The sequence below is a fragment of the Hydra vulgaris genome, chromosome 01, assembly GCF_038396675.1.
Source record: "Hydra vulgaris chromosome 01, alternate assembly HydraT2T_AEP".
Classification (NCBI taxonomy): Eukaryota; Metazoa; Cnidaria; class Hydrozoa; order Anthoathecata; family Hydridae; genus Hydra; species Hydra vulgaris.
In genome coordinates, this window is record NC_088920.1 from 28322871 (window position 1) to 28329536 (window position 6666).

Genomic DNA, 6666 nt, shown 5'->3' on the forward strand with positions numbered 1-6666 from the left:
ATGGAATGAAAACTAGAATTTTGGAGTTCAATAAGCTGGCAAAATTCTTACCATGTTCAGGTCTCTTAACTTGGTAGGAGAGGCTGCTGTAGATTACTGCATCGAGGGAATCAGTTTTTCTGGTTTTGTTCAAGGACTGTACAATTTTTTCTCTGCTTCTACAAAGTTGTGGAGTGTTTTGGAACAGTTTGCAAGTAATTCATTGAAATCACTATCGAATACTCGGTGGAGCGCTCATGCTGACTCGGTCAAAACCATTCACCAGAACTACAATAAATTAAAGTTTTGAAACATAAAACAAGAGCTGCGGCTGGAAATTTACTTTCAAAAATGGAAACTTTTGAATTTGCTTTACAACAGTAATATGGGATCAAATTTTGCAACGAATGAATCTTTTTCCAAATCATTGCAAAGTGCAACTATTACTCTAGATTCATGAGCTGAACTTTATTTATCTCTTGGAGATTATCTTCTTAGATTAACTAACACATTCGATTTAATAGAACAAGATGCAAAGTTACTGTTACTAGACAGATTATTTACAAAAGAGAGACTGTAATAAGAAAGCGCTACTAGCTGAAAACCAATCAGAAGAACCTTATTTAAGTCCACGTGAAGAGTTTAAGACAAACGTTTTTTTAAAAACTATCAATAGTCTTACTACAAATTTAAAAGAAAGAGCTCAATGCTATCAGGAATTGAATGACAAATTTGTATTTTTAATAGACACGAGATTCAACAAAGATAAGCTGAAGACAACACGGAATATATTGATGATAATTTATATGCAGAAATTGAACATCTACATCTGTATTTGATAGAACATTTTAATTCTCAAGCTCCTGAATTGTCCCATTTGTTTTTGTACCAGCTTATAAAGGAAAAACAAATGGAGGCTACATTTCTAAATACTGAAATCATTCTTAGGATTTTCAAATGTTTCATGATATCCAACTGCTCTGGAGAAATGTCATTTTTTAAATTAAAATTAACAAAAAATGATTTTCGATCAACTATGTCACAAAAAATGTTAAACAATTTTGCATTAATATCAAGCAACGCAGGCAAAATGAAGTCAATTATTATAGATTCATTGATTAAAGATCTCGTTAATGACAAAGACAGAAATAAATTTATGTAGATTTTAAAAAATATTTAAAAAGAATTGAAATAAAAGTTTTAATTACGCTAAACTAAGATTATATTTTTTTAAACTAACATATTACTTCTAAATATGGGGCTACAGTCTTTTTTTTGGCCTAAGGCCCCTAAAATTGTAAACATTTAAACTTAAGATTTATTGAAGTCCATATCTTTTTATGTTTATGTATATAAGTCGTTTATTAAAGATATTAAATTATATTTATTTACATCAATTGTTTTTAATTTAACAAAGAATCTAGACTACAATGCACAAAATTATTTAAGTAAGTGATCAACAAATTACTGACTGTAATTTTTTGATCACTTTTGTGTCAACAAATTGCAGTCAGTTTTCCATGTTAAATACATAAAGTATATATCTAATATAAAATAAATCCAATATAAAATAAATAAAAAAAATAGTAAACTTACTAAAATCATTCCGGTTATACTGTGTGAAGTGACTAAAAAACACTTCAGTTCTTTTCAATTGCTCTAAAAATAACTTTTAACTCTTTCCAATAGCACTAAAAAACAAAACAAAACTTGCTTAGCTGAGTTACCTAGTTTATAAGAATCTGAAAACAGATAAGTAAAAAACCAAGAACAAACAAACATTTATTTATTAAAACTACTATATTTAAACAAATTATATTATACAAAGAACAACATCAATTCTCCTTAAAGGCTAAAAAAAAATTTCAGCACAAATTTGCTTGCAGACCATGCTTGTAAAACCATGTGAATAAGAAACACATTTAGAAAAGCCTAGAAACTACTTAAAAATGACATATGCAACAATGAAGTTTAGACATCAACTGTACTTATTATTAGTAGATGTTTTTAAAAAATTTATACAAATTTACAATACTTTGTTCTTCTGTATTGCATAAATCCATCATATGACAAATATGATATGAAAAAATGTAACGAATAAGTAAACACAAAGAAAAAGACATCATATATGAATCGAAATCAATGCATTGATAGATTATAGTCAACAGCAAAAAGGGCATAGAAGTATTCATTTAGAGAAGTTCTAAAAATTATGCCATATAAGTTATACCTACATTTATAGGTTCAGTCATTCTCAAACACAAAATGCATACCTATAAATTATTATATTTTAACATATATATATTTATATATTAGAATATAATAACCTTTATGTATGCATGTTTTATATATATATATATATATATATATATATATATATATATATATATACATATATATATATATATATATATATATATATATATATATATATATATATATATATATATATATATATATATATATATATATATATATATATATATATATATATATATATATATATATATATTAGGTACGCGGAAATCGCGATTTACGGAACCGATTTTTGTGCTAAACTTTTGTGAAACATTTTTTTCACTTCTTTTTAGGCAGCGTGAGGTAGACGAAGTTTTGTGGAGTCTCTTTTTAGAAACATATATACACATAGATACTTTTTTGAAAGAAGAAAAGTTAATCTTGATTATTTAAAAACTTTTATGTATGGTTACTGAACTTTTTCATGGATTATTTTGCTCCAGAATATTTAGTTGATGTACTCACATTAATTTGTTGTCGAAGAAATGTTGATTCCGCTTTTTTTATTTTTCTAACAAATTTATATATTTATTTCCTATGAACATGCCAAACTTCAACGAAAAATAATTGGTAGCAGATAGTTTAAAATGTGTTATATTACGTATAACACTTTTTTTAGGTAGCCTTAGGCAAACGTTTTTAAATGCGTTTTTTTATTAGAAACATATATAAACATAAATTATTTTTATAAAGAAGAAAGGTTGAGCTTGATTTTTATATGATATTTGTTTATGGTTACTATACTTTTTCATGGATTATTTTACTGACAATTTTACATGAAAATTGTGTCCCTGTTCTCACAACAATTTGTTGTTGAAGGAATATTGATCCCGCTTTATTTGCAAGTTAACCTATTTTTTACATCTATTTTCTTGACACCTGCCAAAAATCAGCAAAAAAAAGTTTAGGACTTTTGGTACCTAAATTCAGTTTTTCTGTTGTTTTTTTTCGCTAAGCGGAATACGGGAGCGGACAGAGGGGCCATTTATTAGAAAAAATTGCAATATTGTGTTATTTTGATTTTTATTATCAGATTAGATTAATGGATAATTTAACTAAAAATTATCTGGATTCTTTAATGAATAGTAAGTTTAATATTTTTTTAAATAATAAAAATATTATTAAATATTTTTAAATCAAAACAATAATGATAAATACTATTTATTATGCATATGTTTATTTAAAATGTAAAATTTTATTATTATTTTTTATGTAATATTTAAAAAAAGAATAATGTCCACTGACTCGATGACCTTTTTATTTAAAAAAAATCATGTATCATTGACACATTAATCTATTTTTAATTGATACGTAAAAAAAAAAGATTAAGGTTTTATATTTATCATAAATTTTTTTACTTGATTTATTCTGACACTGTCAGATTAAAACTGTTGATTTTGATTTGATTGTTAACTGATCGGTTGACAATTTTATTAAGACAAATCGTATACTTAATTGATTAATCTTAACAATAAACTTGTTCGTGTTTTCCAAATACAATAAAATATATTATTATTATCAATTTTTTATCATTAATTGAATTGTGTACTTCTTTAAAAAATAAATTCCAATTATTTAGTGACGTTTTTTAAATTATGATTATTGTATTTTTTGTTATTAAGTGATACTATCAGTTTATGATCAAATTAAAAGTAACAGTTTTAATATTAAAACATTATAATGTTTACTTAATGTTACCTGTTTGATTCTTGTTTAGATCCTAGCACATTATACTGATTTTTTAAGATTTCGTAAGTATAAATCACATAATTTATATAAAAGTTATATATAAATTATGTGATTTATATGGTAATATTATAATTGTATTATAACCATAACCAATAACGTTTTCATTGCTTATAACATACTGTTAAAAATTTCAAATTTTTTTGTGTAATTGTACAATTTTATTGTTATCTTTAGTCCAATTAACACAGCCTACCACTGGTAAGTTTGTATAGCATAATTTTTTGTAATGATTATAAAATTCTGAATAAGAATGTATGCTTTACTTTAGTTTATATTTTTTCAATCTTACCTCATTTCAACACTTGTTAAATGTATACATTTAGTAATTTTATAAACTAGTACTTTTTAATTTGTGAATAGGTTTAATACCAATTTCAGATTCATAAATTGCTAAATTTATTTTTTAATTACAATTTTTTAACTTTAGTTCCATCTTCATCTGTAACAAGTGATAAGTTTAAAAATTATTACTTTTTAATATGTCTATGTGTTTCTCTTATATTACAATATTTTTTATTACAACTTTTTAACTTTAGTTCCATCTGCATCTGTAACAAGTGGTAAGTTTAACAATCATTACTTTTTAATATGTGTATGCATTTCTTGTCAATTACAGTATTTATTTTTGATTGAAACTTTATTAATCTTTAGTGACATCTTCCCCTGCTACAACTGGTAAATTTTTTATTTTTTAAAAATATTTATCAAGTTAATCACTTTTACAAATCATTGTTTATATCAAATGTTACATAATTTCATTCAGTACCGTGTTTATTAACAAGTTATTGTCATTTAGAGCTTACATATGGTGAGTTTAGAAGATATAGGTTCCAGCACCCTGGACCAACTGGAAATCGCGCGTATTTGCAATGGGTTAAGTAAAAGATAGGGACCAAATTAATTGGGCCTATCATCCTCCTAAGAGGGGTGCTGGAAACTCTAGCAGAATAGGAAGTCGTGGGCAAAGACGGAATGGTGGCAGCTTTGTGGTCAATGGTGAAAGTCACAATTATTAGGCGCCACCATTCCTCTTTTTTTTTAAATATATATGTAATAACATAAATTTTTTTTTCCATTTCGTTTCAATTTAATAAATAATTTAAAAACAAAGCATTGGAGTGTAATAGTTCCAACTAAATATTTTGTACTTTCAATGTGAATAAAAGTTGCAGTATAAAAATTAGTAAATTGGTATATATATTTATACATATTTATAGATATTTAAAGTAGATTTTTTTTTTTGCGGATTTCATATCCCTAATTAAATACAATGTTAAATATATTATTATTTTTCAAATGTTAGGAGAATTGGCATATTTATTTACTATTTCTATTTTAGTTACTAATAACTGATTGTTTGACTTCAATAACAGTTGTTTGATCTTAAACTAGTATGGCTTATGTGTACAGTTCCTTAAAATTATATTGGCATTATTGTGGTTGAAATACTAGTTTCTTTTAACAATTACTTGCTGTTGAAAGGTTTGTAAGAAATTGTACATTTTTTTTATTGCATTTCTTTACATGTTGCTTATAATCTTATAAAATGTTATCAAATTATTATATATTATAGATTTACTTTTCACAAAGTTTAATTAAAATTATAATATAGAAATTATCTGTATTTTTTACATTTTTACAGGAAATATGGGTCCAAAAAATAGTGGATGTGTGTTGCAGGATGCAGTGAAAAAGTATTTAGCCACAAGCTTCACTTTACATGGCGAAATACACATACACACAGACTCTAAAAACAGACATGTAGTTCTCTTATTCACTAATAACGGTGAATCATTTGTGAAAACTCTTAAACTAGTCAATGAGTTATTTAGTTTAAACACAAGTACACGTCAACTCTATAATGTTATTAATGCTTCTAAAAAATTGACTCGAAATTATGAAAGGGATTGTACAAATTTTATTGAATTTTGTAATCAACCCTTTACATACCAAGCCCCAAGCGTGTCAGTGAGACAGGCCTTCACGTGGTGTCTATTGTTAAAAATGAATTATTTAGTTTCACTATTGGAGTTTTAAATATTATCATTTACTAAAAGCCAAGACACAAATTAATTACGTTTTATATTTTAAAAATTTTTAAAATACAAATTTTAAAATTGGTTTTACCTTTTGCATTTTTTTTTTTTTTGGGGGGGGGGGGGGGGGGGGGGTCATTGTAATGTGTAAAATAATTAATAAATGTGTAAAATAATTTTTTAAACTAATTATTTTTAAAAAAAACGCAATTTAACACCATTTTTTTCAGTTTCAGGTTGGAGAAGGGGGTGGGGGGTTATTATCGTGGTACACGCCCCTTCCCTAACAAATGTGATAAAAAAAAAATTCAACTAATCTCTCTCTTTTAAAAGAAACACTATTTAAAACCGTTCTTCAATTTTCTTGAAAAAAAAAAAAATTTAGTTGGAGAAGGGTGGCGGGCGTGGCACACACCTCACCCTACCTTATGTGGTAAAAAAATTTTGTATTATAATTTTCTATTTTAGTTACACAATTTAAAATCGTTTTTCAAATCTGTTTTTTTTTTATATATTCTTTTTAGGTTGGAGAAGAGTTAGGGCGTTAGGCGTGGCACTCGCCCCACCCATATTGGTTTTCTATACCACTCATGTAGGCTGTAAA

At 25.8% G+C, this 6666-nt stretch overlaps 1 long non-coding RNA gene across 2 annotated transcripts; it reads left to right on the forward strand.

Annotated features, from left to right (window-relative positions):
• The first annotated feature begins 4188 nt into the window (after nt 1-4188).
• LOC136074856 (uncharacterized) lies at nt 4189-6103 on the forward strand. 2 transcript variants are annotated; one of them, XR_010635506.1, is made up of 5 exons: nt 4189-4224; nt 4563-4586; nt 4678-4701; nt 5366-5508; nt 5669-6103. It is a non-coding gene; the product is annotated as an uncharacterized LOC136074856 (long non-coding RNA). The 2 variants fall into 2 exon arrangements; XR_010635505.1 differs by lacking the exon at nt 4189-4224 and having other exon boundaries at nt 4370-4586.
• Nucleotides 6104-6666: the final 563 nt, after the last annotated feature.